Below are 16,917 nucleotides of genomic sequence, written 5' to 3'. Positions count from 1 at the left end.
ATGATTGGTTGAAGTCCTGTGTATGTGACCATTCTTCCTCCTGTTGGCATGTCTCTCATTAGCAGGTTTAAAGCTCTCATTAGAATCTTTCTAATAATTCTTAAATATTATATTTGCCAAACATTTTTTAATTTAACTAAAAAATGCTAACTTAACTTCCACACATGTAGAATATTTCTTTCAGTTTGCTATTTTATCACTATTTTTAGGAGAGAGAGAGAGAGAGAGAGAGAGAGAGAGAGAGAGAGAGAGAGAGAGAGAGAGAGAGCAGAAAGGAATGCCCTGCCATAGAGGCAGGTGGGGTGGGGGGCTTGGGTGTGGTGGTGGGACAGATGCTGGGATCATTGGTGGTGTAGAATGGGCAGTGTTGAAGGGCCTTCATCATTGTAAGTACTCAATTATTGTATGACTGAAACGTAAACAGGAATCAGAGTGGAACACATCCAGGCAAAACATTTCACACCCATTGTTTCACTCCTGTTGCTTCCCACCTGTTGCTTAGAGCATCCTGTGCTGTTCCCTTGCCTCAGTTCTCACACTGAGGCCACATTAGTTATGGAACAATTTTTTGCTCCAAGTATTGTTTTTCATGAGTTCTGCCAAATGAAAGTCTGTAGAAATTCTTATTAATCTTATTGCCAAGACCAGGTTTAGCTGTGAGGAGGCTTATAAAAGTGTGCAAATGTGGAGCAGGGTGATGGTACACAGGTAGGGTGCTTATCCTGCATGAGGCAGACCCTGGCATACCACTTTGTCCCAAGAGCACTGCCAGGAGAAATTCCTGAATGCAGAGCCTGATGTAACCTCTCAGTGTCACCAGGTGTGGCCCCGAAACAAAAGCAAACATCAAAAAAGACCAAAAATAGTCCAATTAAATTATAGCCTTTAGGGTCATACTGCACACTGTCCCCAGCTCTGAACACAGAGCCAGGAGTTAGCCCTGAGCACTTCCTGGTGCGGGTCCCTCAAAAACCAACATGCACAGGGGCCGGAGCGATAGCACAGCGGGTAGGGCGTTTGCCTTGCACGCGGCCGACCCGGGTTCAATCCCCGGCATCCCATATGGTCCCCCAAGCACCGCCAGGAGTAATTCCTGAGTGCAAAGCCAGGAGTAACCCCTGAGCATAGCTGGGTGTGACCCAAAAAGAAAAAAAAAAAAAAAAAAAAAACCAACATGCACAAAACGTGTCAACTTTCAAGGACAGCCTGGAGTAAGCACCAAGTCTGGTCTGGTGAGACCTCTGAGCACTGCTGGCGGTGCCCCCTCCCCATCTCCCCAGATAATCTGCTGATATTTCTAATTAAAATTTCCAAACCATTTACAAGCAATTTTTATATCCCCAAATCTGGGTTTTTATCATTTCTCTCTAGAATATCTCATTGTATTTCTATGTTCATAGAACTCCCTTTAGTCTATTTTGGAACTACTTTGTGTATTTAATAGTTATTTTATTTGCTGGTTTATTAACCAGAGTTTCAAATTTGGTTTTAGAATAAACCCAGTATCTGGATTATTTGTCAGTAACGTTTGCCTCAGAAGATAATACGCGCTAAATTTATAATATAAAGGTAAGGAGTTTTTGTTTCTGTTTTTGTTTTTTTTGTTTTTTTTTTTTTTTTTTTTTTGCTTTTTGGGTCACACCCAGCTGTGCACAGGGGTTACTCCTGGCACGTTCACTCAGGAATCACTCCTGGTGGCACTCAGGGGACCATATGGGATGCTGGGAATCGAACTCAGGTCAGGTCAGTCGCGTGCAAGGCAAATGCCCGACCTGCTGAGCTATCGCTCCAGCCCCTGATTTTGTTTTTTTTAAGGATCCTTATTTATGATTGTTTAGAACAGACCAGAACAGGTGCTACTTAAGGTTCACCAGTCTTGGGAGTTGTAACTCTAGTAGCTGAACTGCAGTGATGTGGGAGCGGCAGGGGAGTTAGTAGGAAGCATAAAGACATTTGCTAGAAAGATATTGGGGTAGCCGATGGTTATGTATACATAGAAAGTTGGTTTGGGGGGCTGGAGCGATAGCACAGCGAGTAGGGAATTTCCCTTGCACGTGACTGACTGGGTTCAATTCCTAGCATCCCATATGGTCCCCAGAGCACCACCAGCACTGATTCCTAAGTGCAAAGCCAGGAGCAGCCCCTGTGCAATGTCGGATGTGACCCAAAAAGCCAAAAAAGAAAAAACAAAAGAAACTCTTATATAATTTTAGCAAAACCAAAATCCAAAGGCCACCCTCTGGCATGTGGGAGCAGCTCCAGGAGAAAGTGGCTGTTGGGATCATTCACCAGGTCCAGCAAAGAGAGCTGGGGCCTTGCGGGGATGGAGGAGGAGGAAGTAGCAGCTGAGGTGAGCTCCTCTTTCGAAATAAGAATGAATAAGATCCTTTTTTATTCCCGGAAGTAAACAGGATTAAATAGGAGGAGAGCATTTTCCCACAGCCAGGTCAGATTCCTAGCATGAAGGCCACAGGAAAGGGGTGTTCCTCAGGGTTTGGGTGGTGGCCCTCTGCAGACTATCAGCAGTAAGGCTGGGGGCAGGTACAGGGTGCAGGGAGTTCTGGGCCTGAAGAAACCACCCCAGGAGCCTGAAGCTCAAGCTCATTAAGTTTCTTTCCTGGATCCACTACCACTCAGCAAAAGATAGGGGAGAATATAAGCAAACTCACTGTTCATTGATTTTGCTCGAGCGGGCACCATTACATCTCCATTGTAAGACTTCTTGTTACTATTTTTGGCATATCCAATATGCCATGGGTAGCTCATCAGGCTCTGCCGTGCAGGTGGAATACTCTCAGTAGCTTGCCGGGCTCTCCGAGAGGGACGGAGGAATTGAACCCAGGTCAGCCACATGCAAGGCAAATACCCTATCTGCAATGCTATCGCTCCAATCCATAAGCAAACTCAGAAATTCTTTATCTTTACTTTTAAATTTTATTTTATTTTCTCCCTCCCTCCATCAATTTTATTGTATTAAACACTGTGACTTCCAAAGTTTTTCATCGTTGAGTTTTTGACATACATTGTTATAAGAACCATCCTACCACCATTGTCTACTTCCCTCCTCAGTGCTCCTAGTTTCCATGTCCTAACCATTGGGCCCCCAAGCCCCCTTGCAGCCCCAGCTGCCATCTTGACAGGTACCTTTGAAGTCTGGTTCCTGAAGTCTGGGTCTCGTGATTCCAGTGGTGGTTGACTCACCGGTTAGATATTTAGCTGTGTATCCTTCACCACCACTGATATACCGAAATCCCCTTGGCCTCTGACCTCATTGCTATTCCTCTGTTTCTTCTCCCCTTTCTCATCACTCTATTTCTCTTTCTTGTTTGTTTTTATTTTTGTTTTCCTTTGGGCCACACATGGCAATGCTCATGGATTACTCCTGGCTATAGTCAGGAATTACTCCTGGCATTATTCAGAGGACCACATGGGTCCTGGGATTGAACCCAGGTCAGCAGCATGCAAGGCAAATGCCCTAGCCACTGTACTATCTCTCTGCCCCTCGCCGCTCCCCTCCTTGAGCCCGTCCACCTTCTCTCTAGTTCTTTCCTTCTCTTCCTACTCCGGGGCCACTAGTGATCTAGGAATCCCCACTATAAACCATTGCATTCCTTCATCCAGTTACTCTAAAGACAACATATCAATGATATCATCCTTTGTTGTCCTTCCTGCTTCATTCATTTAACATACTACCTTCTGTAATTCTTAATTTACAGGATGAAAAATTTCAGGACTGGACAATTACCCTGAAAAGTCTTCCAGATATCCATTCCCATCCCTGTTGATTAGTTCGAGATAGTTTTTTTGTATACTGGTAATTCCTGTATCTGTGTTTATTGGAGATGACTTATACTAAATAATTTTCTTTTTTCTGTTTGTTTAATATTTGAGTTGGACTAGAGTGATAGTACAGCGGGTAGGGCCTTTGCCTTGCACACGGTCGACCTGAGTTTGATTCCTTAATTCCTCTCAGAGAGTTCAGCAAGGTACCGAGAGTATCCCGCCTGCACGGCAGAGCCTGGCAAGCTCCTTGTGGCGTATTCAATATGCCAAAAACAGTGGAGACATTACTGATGCCCACTCGAGCAAATCAATTAACAATGGGACAACAGTGCTACAGTGCTAATATTTGGGTTGGACTGGAGTAATAGTACAGTGCGTAGGGTGTTTGCCTTCCACTCGGGCGACCCGGATTTGATTCCTCCGTCCCACTCGAAAAGCTCTGCAAGCTACTGAGAGTATCCCACCTGCACGGCAGAGCCTGGCAAGATCCCAGTGACATATCTGATATGCCAAAAACAGTAACAACAAGTCTCCCAATGGACAAATTACTGGTTCCCGCTCGAGCAAATGGATGAACAACGGGATGACAGTGCTACAGTGCTACAATATTTGGGTCACAGGAGACTCAGTGCGAAGCAACTACTCCTGGCTTGGTGCTCAGGGTTGCTCCCTGTGGTGCCCAAGGGGAGGAGTGTTGCTGGATGGTAACCCTAGCTTTCTGTCTCCAGCCCATTGAGCTATTTCTCTACACACTAAGTTTTCTTATTGCAGACCACTTTTCTTTGTTTCTTTGTATGCATTCTGGCTTTGTTGCTGTTCCTATTGGATGTAACTACCGATTAGAAAAATCACCCGGTATGTCTCCATGTTCATGCTGGCTCTGTGTCGACATGCTTCACGATTAGGTAGAAATTCTTTAAGCCTAGAAATTTGCTTTTAGTGAAAACTTCATTTCTGCAACCCTGAAAGCCTTTCTATGCATGCAGCTTCTCCAAGCCTGTGCATTCTCTCATGTGCAAATCTACCTTTAAATGTCTTGATATTTTTTTTTTTTGTTTTGAGTACACACCCAGAAATGCTCAGAGCTGAATTCTACACATTTAAGGATCATTCCTGGTAGAGATCAGTGGACCACCAGGGGTGCTGAGGTTTGAACTTGGCTTGACCACTTACAAGGCAAGCGCCCTCCCTGTTGTACAGCAGCTTCTGCCGAAAAGTCCTGATTTCTTAAGGAGTCTCACCTTAGTTTTCCCTGGGGATTGCCTGGTCTATGGTATGCTGCCATCATGATATTCTGCCTCAGATTCTTGCGGCCTTTGGTTCAGTGGATATGGATTTTCCTTGTTTGTTTGTTTGTTTATTTATTTATTTATTTAGTATTAGTGAATCGCCGTGCGGTACAGTTACAAACACAAACTTTCGTGTTTGCATTGCAGTCATACAATGATCGTTTACCCATCCCTGCACCAGTGCCCATTCTCTTCCACAAAATATTCCCAACATCCCTCCTACCACCTCCTCCCCATCCCCCACCACGTACCCTGCCTCAGCTGCATGCAATCAGTCCAAGGGGTTCATCTCCAAAACTTTCCACATTTGCTCGTAAGTAAATGATATTTCATAACAGAATTGATACTAGAAAATAGGTTTAAATATATATATATACTTATATAGGTTATATATATTCCTGCACTGTTGTTTCATTGTTCATTGATTTGCTTGAGCGGGCACCAGAATCTCCAGCCCTCTGGTCATCTTTCTGTAAGTTAATTATTCATACCTACTATGACCCTGACTGAGTTCCTGAATCTGCTGAAAGGGATAATACATGTGGAAACTCCTTCTAGAAAGTCTCAGTGAGGGACGATTATTTACATGTGTGTTATAAACATATTATAGGCAGGTAGATGGGGCGTGTGGGGGGAGCATTGAGTTTCTCTTCTAATAAAAAAGTGGCCTAGTCACTATCCCTGAAGCTGGCCCCAAGCAGGACTGTGGTATACCTCTGAGAGGCAGACTGAACACTTTCGAGATAGAGAAAAGAAATCTGACCTTTTTTTTTTTTTTGCTTTTTGGGTCACACCAAGCGATGCTCAGGGGTTATTCCTGGCTTTGCACTCAGGAATTACTCCTGGCGGTGCTTGGGGGACCATATGGGATGCCAGGGATCGAACCCGGGTCGGCCACATGCAAGGCAAATGCCCTACCCGCTATGCTATCGCTCCGGCCCCAAAATCTGACCATCTTGGAGCTACTTTATATGGGAGCAAATTGTGCAAGTTCTAAGAAGATACATTTCCCATTAGTGTTCCTGAGATAAATTTGAAAGAGAAACTATTTGATAGGTAAAATATTAACATATTGTTAGAAAGAATCTAATGAAAGTGTCTAATTCTGAAAAAATGAGTCTTTTCTACAGAAGAAAAAATATTGACATCTACAACCAATTATTTCTGAGGGCAGAATTGTGAGAGTGTGTGTTATTTGATCCTTGATTCACTTCCTAAATGTAACAATTTTATTTGTATGAAATATAGAACTTTTTTTCATTTTGTATTTTATTTACTTATGTTAGTTTAGTGTCTGGCATCATCCAGAAGAGCTTAGTGTATATTCCTTCCTCCATACTCAGATGTCACCTGAGTAACGTAAGATTTATGTGACATAGAAGATTTACCAAAATGTTATCAAATTGAACCCAGTCAGCCGTGTGCAAGGCAGTGCCTACCTACTATACTATCTCTCGGGAATCATTCATTCTTTACAGATCAACATATGGTGAATTCTGTTACATGTCGGCTCTGTTCCCAATCCCCTTGAGACAAATTTGAATATAATCATATAATCTGAAGGTATCACACTATTTGTTAAAATATATTTTAACACTAATATTAAGAAAGAGGGGCTGGAGCAATAGCACAGCGGTTGGGCTTTTGCCTTTCAGGAGGCTGACCCGTGTTCGATTTCTCCGCCCCTCTCAGAGAGCCCAGCAAGCTACTGAGAGTATGGAGCCCGCACGGCAGAGCCTGGCAAGCTACCCATACGTATTGGATATGCTAAAAACAGCAACAATAAGTCTCTCAATGAGAGATGTTACTGGTGCCTGCTCGAACAAATCGATGAGCAACAGGATGACAGCGACAGTGACAGTGATTAAAAAGAAAAAACAATGGCCACTTAGGAGAGAAACACAGTGCTGTAAGGGTAGAAGGCATGCATGTCAAACAACTTGGGGTTTCATATCTGATAATTAGTACCTTAAAAAATAGACTATCAATTTTTGGTAGTGAGATTCACATGAATAGCCATAATTCTCTGCCAGATTACCTACTGCATACCAGGAATCATATGAACAGGTTGCTTTCTAATAAATAATGGGAAGGAATAAATGCAGGTTCTAAGGAGGAGGTAATACTGCAGGCAATGCTAAGCAAGATGTGTCACAGTTTAAAACTATTCCTAGGGGGTGGGGTGATAGCACAGTGGGTAGGGCATTTGCCTTGCACGCGGCTGACCCGGGTTCGATTCCCAGCATCCCATATGGTCCCCTGAGCACCGTCAGGAGTAATTCCTGAGTGCAGATCCAGGAGTAACCCCTGTGCATTGCCAGGTATGACCAAAAAACCAAAAAAAAAAAAAAAACTATTCCTAGGGAACAGGGATTCTTTTGGATTGGTTGGAATTCAGAAATGGAACAATTCAAAGACCATAGAATTTTTTAAAATTTATTTATTTTGTCATTGACTCACAGTGAGATACACAGTTACAAAGTTTTTTATGGTTGGGTTTCAATCATACAATGTTCCAACATTTGTTCCTTCACCAATGTACATTTTCCCTCCAATATCCCCAATTTCCCTCCTGCTCTCACCCCGGTGTGCCTCTATGGCAGACACTTAAAAGTATTTTAAGTGTTTCTGTATTTCTTTTTTTCAAGTTTATTTTATTTTATTTTTATAATTTTCACAATAGTTCATTACAGATAATATCCAAACACCAATCCCACTACCATGCAACTCCCTGTCACTGTAAGAGGAAAGTGTGTCTGAAGATTGTTGTATTTCATCCTGGAGCCATTTAAGCCCTTGTATAAGAGATTACAAGCATGTATGTTAAACCCAAACAAATGTGTGCTACTTTTGGTACAACAGTGGACTACGGTATAAGAGGTCGCTCTAGGACATTCCATGTCACTCTCTTCCAGGAGCTTCATTTCAGGGTTTCTGGGTCTTGGTCATTGATGGGATTATATGGTGCTGGGGGCAGTTTGTGGGTGTGACTGCCAAGCTACTGGAAAACTGGAAAGCTGAGGGGAGGAGGGCCAGTGCCATTCTGAGCGAGCTTAGAGTTCTCAGTCACGGGTCTCGCATACCTGGATTTTTCTGCAGATTCCCTTATAGGTGAGGATCATCTGAGTCTGTGGAGAGTAGCCTTGAATCTGGCTGTAGTTGAGTTCTCGAGGTTTTCTGCTGGGGCGGGTAGGGAAACTCAACCTGCTCCCTTCAGAGTTGTCCCGGTGAAGAGAGCCTGGTGCAGGTCAGGAGGTTCTAATATTTCTGTATTTTACCTTTAGGTTATTATTATTTCCATCACATGGACGTAAAAGCAAAACAATAGAGTTTTGATATAACTTACAAAGTTATGTAAAAACTGTATACACACACATTTTGGGTTCACATCTGACAATGCTCAGGGGCTATTCCTGTCTCAAAGCTCATTTTATGTTATTGCTAGTGGTACCAGGGATTGAACCTGGGCCTCCTACATGCCTGGAATGCACACAGCTTGCTCAAGCCCCTCTGTGTTTTTTTTTTTTTTCAATTTGTTATACAGAAAGTAATTTCAAAGACCACTAGGTGGCAGTGGAGACTGCAAACGTTGAAGATAGTTTAAAAATCCATGTTAATCTTCAGTGGTGAGAAAATGAGCATGCCTCGCATAGCCTTTCAGATTACACAGTCCTCCTAAGAGATGGGATAAATGAATTGAGAGGAGCAATGGAGGATGACAGAGGAGCAGTTGGGATTCTGTGTATTAGCACAGGGCACGGCTCTGGGCTCTGGGAGGCTTTCTCCCTCGTCACCTGAGCATTCTCTAAACACCAAGCCTATCCAGCTCTGTCTCCTGGTGAGGAAACACCAGCTTTCCTAGGTGTGGTCCAACCTGTAGTATGAACACCCTGGTTAGACTAGACACAACACAAACTGGTGCCACGTTGACTGCTGACATCTGTCTAGAAGAGCTGTCTCAGAGGCCAGCCCGAGAGAAGTAGAGCTGCCAGCCCACATAAGCAGGGAGATGTGACAGTATGGGCACTTGTGGGCACTGTAGAGGGGAGACTGGCAAAGAGGCCCCACTTCCTGGTGTTGCTGGTGACTGTAATGTGGGGAGCGAGGAAGGTAGATTCACGAAAACAGTTCTTCCACCGCTTTGCTTGAACACTTTGATTCAGGATGGGTAACATCTGCTGTGAAGAGAGGGTCACAGGATGAGTTCCAAGAGTTAAAGCTTCCCTGGATAAATGAAGAAAATATAATTCATGCAAAAATTCTAGTGGAAACTATTACTGTAGAAAAACAACTAGATAAAAATGAAACCCAAAGTTCAAACCATATGGAAACATCAAGAGAATCTAGTTAGTAAAACAAAATAGAAGTATTTATTGCCCAACATGGATTTACTAGTAGGTACAGAGAATCCAAACCAAAGGTATGAAACCCTGACATTCCCAGCAGTCTTTTCACATGAATTCAAGAAAGAGAACTGCTTTCCCCTCTACATTACTTTGGTCTTCACAAAATGATCGGTACATTCCAGGAAGAATTGACACCGGATTCAGAAACTTCCCATCCATGTATTTTTCTCCACAGAGAGAAAAAGTGTGGTTTTAAGAACAAGTCTACCCAGACACTGACTCTACCCAGCTGTGCTCAGGTGGAGGCAGGTGTTTGGGGCAGGTAGGAGGCACAGGTGAATGATTCCAAGATGTGTATAAAGAATCCGTATGCATAAGTACTCTGATGTATGACCCCTCACAATGGCAATTTAAGCAGTCCATGCTGGACATGGAAAGAAAGTAATGAAAACTGGTATTTCTCTGTATCAGGGTTGGAAGAACTTTCATTTTATAGTTTGAATAGTAGGTCATCCATGCATCAGGTGACTGACATAGTCACAGGCAGGTTGGTGCCATATTTTGCTATTGGACTTTATTCAGCAGCAATTTCAATGACTATGGCCAGAGAGAAACAATGTATTTTATAGAGGAATAATTTATAGGGAAATAATTGAATTTTGAAATAATTTTCTTCTGAAGTGAATAGTTTAAATATAAGTTTTGATTTCATGTCTGATGTTGCACTTGTGAAAATTGTTAGAGAAAATTATCCTTTTTCCTTCCCTTTTAGACCCAATTTTAGAATTTGATAATAAAATCTAGGCATTCCCTCATTTGGGATAGGTGGAAGGCTCATAGCAAACAATTCCTTGGTTGTTCTAGAGTCCTCATGCACGCAGCCAAAACCTGTCATAAACAGCTTAAAACTGCACTCAGTTTTGGACGTACTCTGTTAATCTTCCTGCTGTAATAAAGACTCAGTTGTGTGAGTAAGGAAGGTTTTATAATCTCATGTTTGTGGCATCATCATTATTGACATTTGAAACAAATTTTATAGCAGGGGAGATGCTCTGCTTATACAAGTTTGTCCCCATAGTTGAACTATTTCACAGGAGCATGATGATCTGGAGGACCATCTCCAGGACCTTTCTCCTCTAGCTTTGGCTGCAAATGGCTCTGCAGCTGCAGAGATGAGATGTGCCAGACCCGGCCCCAGTGAACACGTCTGATGCAGGGACTCCATGAGGAAGAAAAGAGACAGGAATAAGAGAAAAAGCATGCGGCTAAGGGGTTAACAGCCTTGTAGACTAAGAGCACTGATTGTCCTCCACATGCAGTATTCATTGCTTGAACCAGTAATCACAAAAGAAGAATAATAACATTCTTTGGTCAGATGCCTAACAATCTTTTACGTGCCAGAGGGCCTTAAATTATGGTAATCATCATCTTTCACAACAGAAGTTCTTCTAAGGAAGGAAGCAGAGAACAGATACAAGTACCCCTACTGGGGGCAGCATTCCACCTCTGGACGGGCAGCATTCCATTTCCAGCAACGCTGGACTCCCATGAAGGGCTGGAGTGATGATAGCACAGCGGATAGGGCTTTTGCCTTGCACGCAGCCGACCCGGGTTTGATTCCCAGCATCCCATAGGGTCCCCTGGGGACCGCACCGGCTTTGTGCTGCTCTGGGCTACCTGATCTCCATCATCTCTGATCTAGGTTGAACTGTGCTATGTCACAGATAGTCATCGACATGCCTGCTACCACACAGAATTATTTCTCACATAAGTGAAATATAAAGCAACAAAGTGGGTATAAAACACATGCCCAAAGGCATTGACACAGAAACAGTCCTTCAGTAGGGCATTTACCACAGGGAAGGGAAGGGAGATAGAGGACAGGTGGAGGTGAAGACTCTGGGACAATGACGGAGAGGAGGACACACGCTGGTGGAGGGTGAGATGCTGGGACATTTTATGCATGAAGCCCTATCATTAATGGCATTGTAAACCACAGTCTCTAAAACAATTTTTTTTAAATGGAGACCAAAAAAAAAAATGAAGAAAGCAACCATAACTTGCACTTCTTAGGTAAGTGGTGTTTCAGTACAGTTTCAGTATAGACCATTTTGTTCTGCCAGTTAATTGACTATCTAGATTCTGACCACAGTGATTCATAAGGTTAACCAGTGGCCAGTTGCTTGTCTCAGCTTGACTTTGGCCCCTATTCCAGAGAAATCATGGGAAAGTCTCTATCTGTGGGAATTCCTGCCCATTGTAAGACACAGCACCGCTATAAAATGCTTATTACACAAAGATTAGAGTGATTAACTTTTCATATGCCTAAGGCTAAAAGTTCTTTACGATCCCACCCTCCAAATGTCCTTGCTGACATTGCACAACTACTTCAGTCTTTTTTCACAGCAGAGATCCTGATCTCTCAGGTTTTAAAAATAATAAAATCCCAAGGAAATCACTATAGTGTACTAGGGATTAAACATCAGAGATAAACCCAGGATGTCACTTTTTTATAATGTTTGACATTATAAAAAAGTGAAAGCATAAGAACATCTCATTGTCATGATCCTATTTTGTGTTTTCAGAGAGAAAATAAATAAAAATAATTTTAGCAGAAATAGAACACCATCACTGAATACATCCAGTGTCTTAGATGGAGGGTTCAAAGGAAAAAGATAGAGGGCAAGTGATCAAGCTGGGTTCATGGAGTACCAAGTACAAACTATATGTAAGGTCTTAATTTGATCCACTAGCACTGTAGCACTGTCATCCCATTATTCATCGATTTGCTCGAGCGGCACCAGTAACGTCTCCATTGTGAGACTTGTTACTGTTTTTGACATATCGTATATACCATGGGGAGCTTGCCAGGCTCTGCCATGTGGGTGGGATACTCTTGGTAGCTTGCCGGGCTCTCCAAGAAGGATGGAGGAATTGAACCCGGGTCGGCCATGTGCAAGGCAAACACCCTACCCGCTGTGCTATCACTCCAGTCCTTGACCCACTAGAAACTAAGAAATTTATTAAAATAATTTGTACTACATAGAGTGCTTTTTGGACTTGGTGTACTAACATTAAAATGTAGTTTTCTGTCAACATTTGCTGAAAGGCATCTTTCCAATTATATAAATTAATGAATGAATGTTGAGCCAAATTAGCAACTACAATCAAGTTTTCAAAATTTTAGTTATATTGATGAACTAAAATAGCAGTCAAGGAAATATAAATCATCTTACCCATAAGATTTATTTGGTTGCCTCAAGTTCTTAAATCATGACATAAATTGTGATATAATATTGCTGAAAATGCATGGTTTTGTTCAATTTTATTTGTTTTGGTTTTTGAGTCACATTTAGGTGCTTGGGTGACTACTCCATCACAGTGCTCTGGGGTTGCTCCGAGTGATTCTCAGGGCATCAGGTGGCAGTGCAGTGTATCAAGTGGGGCCTTCCAGATGCAAAGTATTCATTTTAGTACTTTGAGCTAAGATAGACTTTTTGGGGTAGGGGAAGGGTGGTTTTGGAGTGATTGCTAGGTGATTTCTACTCCAAAGTGCACTCAGGGGTACACCCAAAAAGTGCTCAGGGGCTTGTGAAATGTCATGAACTGAACCAGGGCTAGCACCATGCAAGGCAGCATTCTTGTTTTTTTTTTTTCATTGTGGGTGGGGGGAAGATTTTTTGAATAAGGCTTAGTCTCTTGACATGAAGAAACCTCACTGAAAATTAAGTGAAGTCTTTGGTACTTACGAATTGCCATATATGGCATATACATATATATGGCATATACATATACATATATACATATGCACATATATGTATTGGACTGAAGCGATAGCACAGCAGGTAGGTTGTTTGCCTTGCACCCGGCCTGCCGAGGTGGATTCCTCCATCCCTCTCGGAGAGCCCAGCAAGCTACCAAGAGTATCTCACCCACATGGCAGAGCCTGGCAAGCTACCCATGGCGTATTTGATATGCCAAACACAGTAACAACAAATCTCACAATGGATACATTACTGGTACCTGCTCGAGCAAATCAATAAACAAAGAGATGACAGTGTTACAGTGCTTCATATATATATGTATATGCATATGCATATATATATATATATATATATATATATATATATATATATACTTGGGGGTCACATCCAGCTATGCTCAGGGATTACTCCTGGCTCTGCACTCAGGAATTACTCCTGATAGTACTTGGGGAACTATATGGGATTCCAGGAATTGAACTCGGGTCAGCCATAGGCAGGACAAACACCCTACCCACTGTACTATTGCTCTAACCTCTGCTTATATTTTGAACTGAGTGGACATGAATTGCATTGCATGTCCTTAATAAGGTATTCCTTATAAAATATTGGTATAACAGACCAACTATCAAGTACTTACCACTGGGATTTCAGAACATTGTGAGACCATAATAATTTTTTTTTTATAAACTCTGGGGCTGTTTCCTAAAGTTAAACCTGCCTGGTAAGAATTTTGGCCTCAGCAATACCCAAAATATTCAGCAATTGTATATATACCCTTATATGCTTCAATATACCTGCACATAAGATCTCACTGGGGCAGTCCTTATTTCCTTTGAAGACCCAGAAACTCTGATGGTGCCCCTGGATTTACTTGACCTCTCAAATACGCAATACTAGGAATTCAACTGAATGTTCTTTCCCGTCAGTAAATAAAGCTTCAGGAGTATAATAATATGATGGCTTACTTTAAGTCTATGTAATTAGATCTCTACCAATAATACAGAGGGTAGGGTGTTTTCTAGATGCAGGCAACCCACTTGGGATCCATCTGCAGCACCCAGAGCCTGCCAGGAGTGATTCCTGAGCATAGAGAAAGGACTAAGTCCTAAGCACCCCCAGCTGTGACCCAAAAACAAACAAACAAAAATTACAATTCAACTAAATGTAATTTGATATATCTTCTCTACAGCCGAGCAGGATGAGTAAATAAGAGTGAATAGTTTTTTAAGTATGTGGCTATTGACAGATTTCTTCTTCACTCCTTCTTTCCCCTCTGCTCTTACGTATGGGGCCACAGGTGAAAAAGCCCAGGTGCTTCCTCTCTTTGCCTTCAGTACAGAGGTACAAACCATTCCAATGTCATCCTGGTAAGGCAACCCTCATCCCAACTCCATATCGGCACCACATCTCCTCTCTCAAACTATTTTCAGATCATATGCCCAGTTTCCCAGTAGCTTGGCAGTCACACCCACAAACTGCCCCCCGGCGCCATGTAATCTCATCAATGGCCAAGATCCAGAGAATATAGAACAAAGCTCCCGGAAGATAGCGATGCAGAATCTTGCATGGACGAGCCTGGCAAGCTACCCGTGGCATATTTGATATGCCAAAAACTGTAGCACTCTAGCATTGTCGTCCCGTTGTTCATCGATTTGCTTGAGCGGACACCAGTAATGTCTCCATTGTGAAACTTGTTGTTGCTGTTTTGGGCATATTTGAATATGCAAGCCACAGGTAGCTTGCCAGGCTCTGCTGTGTGGGCAGGATTCTCTTGGTAGCTTGCCGAGCTCCCCGGAGGAACAGAGGAATTGAACTCTGGTTCACCGGGTGCAAGGCAAATGCCCTTCCCACTGTGCCAAAAACAGTAACAATAATGAGCCTCATTTTCTGACCCTGAACACAACGGGGACGAATGGAGACGTTACTGGTGCCCGCTTGAACAACTCAATGAGCAACAGGATGACAGTGGTACAGAGATACAGTGATGCATCACAGTATTTTTTTTCTTCTTCTGCAGAAACTCCATTCTATAATTTATAACCCCCTCCACACCTCTTCAAACTGTATTTTTGGTGTCATCAATGGCAAAAAAAATTAACATATTTTAGAAAGATGCTGCTTAACTCATGTCATATGATGGGATAATAAAAACACAATCGGATGTAAAATGGAATTCAGATTTAAAAAACATGATCATCACCAAATAGAACAAAAGCTATTATGTATGTTACTTGGACTTAAAAATCCAAGTGATTTTTTAGCTATCTATAAATAACTCTCCAACCCTTAGCATTAACTTTGTGTCTCACAACCAGCCTGCTACAATCAACTTTGAAAGAGTAAATTCAGGTCAAGTGATTAACATAGACCTTTACTCAGTAGCGATGTAATTTACAGATTATCATCCAAAGAGGTGGTGTTTGAAGTTTTTTCCAAGTTTTTCTTTTTTTTTTTAACATTTACAGGTCTTTTGTTTTATTTGTATTGTTTGGGAGCCACACCCAACACCCCAGGTTCTCAGGAGGTCATCTGAGGAAGAAGTGATGTAACCCAGAAGGGCCACATAAAAAGATGGGGGGGGGAGGAGGAGGCCCTGAGGGGGAGCGAGGGGGGGCATGGAGAGAGAGAGAGAGAGAGAGGAGAGAGAGAACAAGAACAAGACATCTTGAAAGAGGACAAATATTTAGTAGAAATATTTAGTAGATTCAGACAGGAGGTTATTGATTTAAAGGAGAGACTTCAGTGGAGTAGTTGGGATGAAAGTTAGGACACCCTTGGTGAAAAAATGGAAGAGAAATACTAGCTGTATTTTCTTAGTACTGTTAGAATAAAGAATGAAAACAAAGCACATAGTGGCTTGGAAATTAATTTGCATCTCTGATGGTAGACAATTTCATCTTAGTTCTGCTTCCTTCTACCTGTAAGTTAACGCCTTCAATTCTCGGCAGCAAGTTAAGTAGGAAGGAAATAATCAGCCGTACAGCGATTTTTGCCATACTGTATTTTAGTCCCACACAGAGAAGTCCTGCCACAACATTGATCTTGAGAAGTTAGTTCAAGCTGTGTAGCATATGCCCTCTAAGTGTGAGGCACTAATCTCACCCTCAGTATTTTATGAGATCTGAAACACTGTGGGTGAAGAGGAGGGCAAGTTAAGAGTCAAGAACTGAAGGGCAGGTTAAGGGTTAACCGCTGAAGTTGCCCTTTGTAACTATTTGACTGCTTTGAAAGATGTTTTCAGGACCTTCCACTGGGCAGGACTCTGTCACCAAATGGGCCAACAAACTGCCCCTAGGAACTGTAAACAAACTTCTGCTCAGAAAGGTCAACAAATGTTGAAATTAGCATATTAAGTGAAATAGGTGTGGTTTTCCCTTTTGTATGGTTTTCCTTTGATCCAATACCTGTGATTTTCTTTAATATGTGTGATTCCCCTTTGATATGTGAGATTTTCATTTGTCAACAAATGTTTAGATATGCAAATTAAGTGACCTATGTGATTCCCTTTGATATGTGAGATTTTCATTTCTCCCCCAAAAGGGTATAAAAACAGCTAGCTTTTTGAGTTCGGGGCCTTTGATTATGCCTTGCTATTGAAGGTCCCAATATAGCTATATTGGCTTTGCAGAAAGAGTTTTGGTTGTGTTCTTTTGTCTCTCCGAGCCTCCCCCCGGGCAGAGATCTGCCGCCCCTAACATGGGAAGTCACTCTGGTGTTCCCTGGCCACACCAGACC

This window comes from Sorex araneus, chromosome 7, assembly GCF_027595985.1.
Source record: "Sorex araneus isolate mSorAra2 chromosome 7, mSorAra2.pri, whole genome shotgun sequence".
NCBI lineage: Eukaryota > Metazoa > Chordata > Mammalia > Eulipotyphla > Soricidae > Sorex > Sorex araneus.
This window is presented reverse-complemented; position numbering follows the sequence as displayed.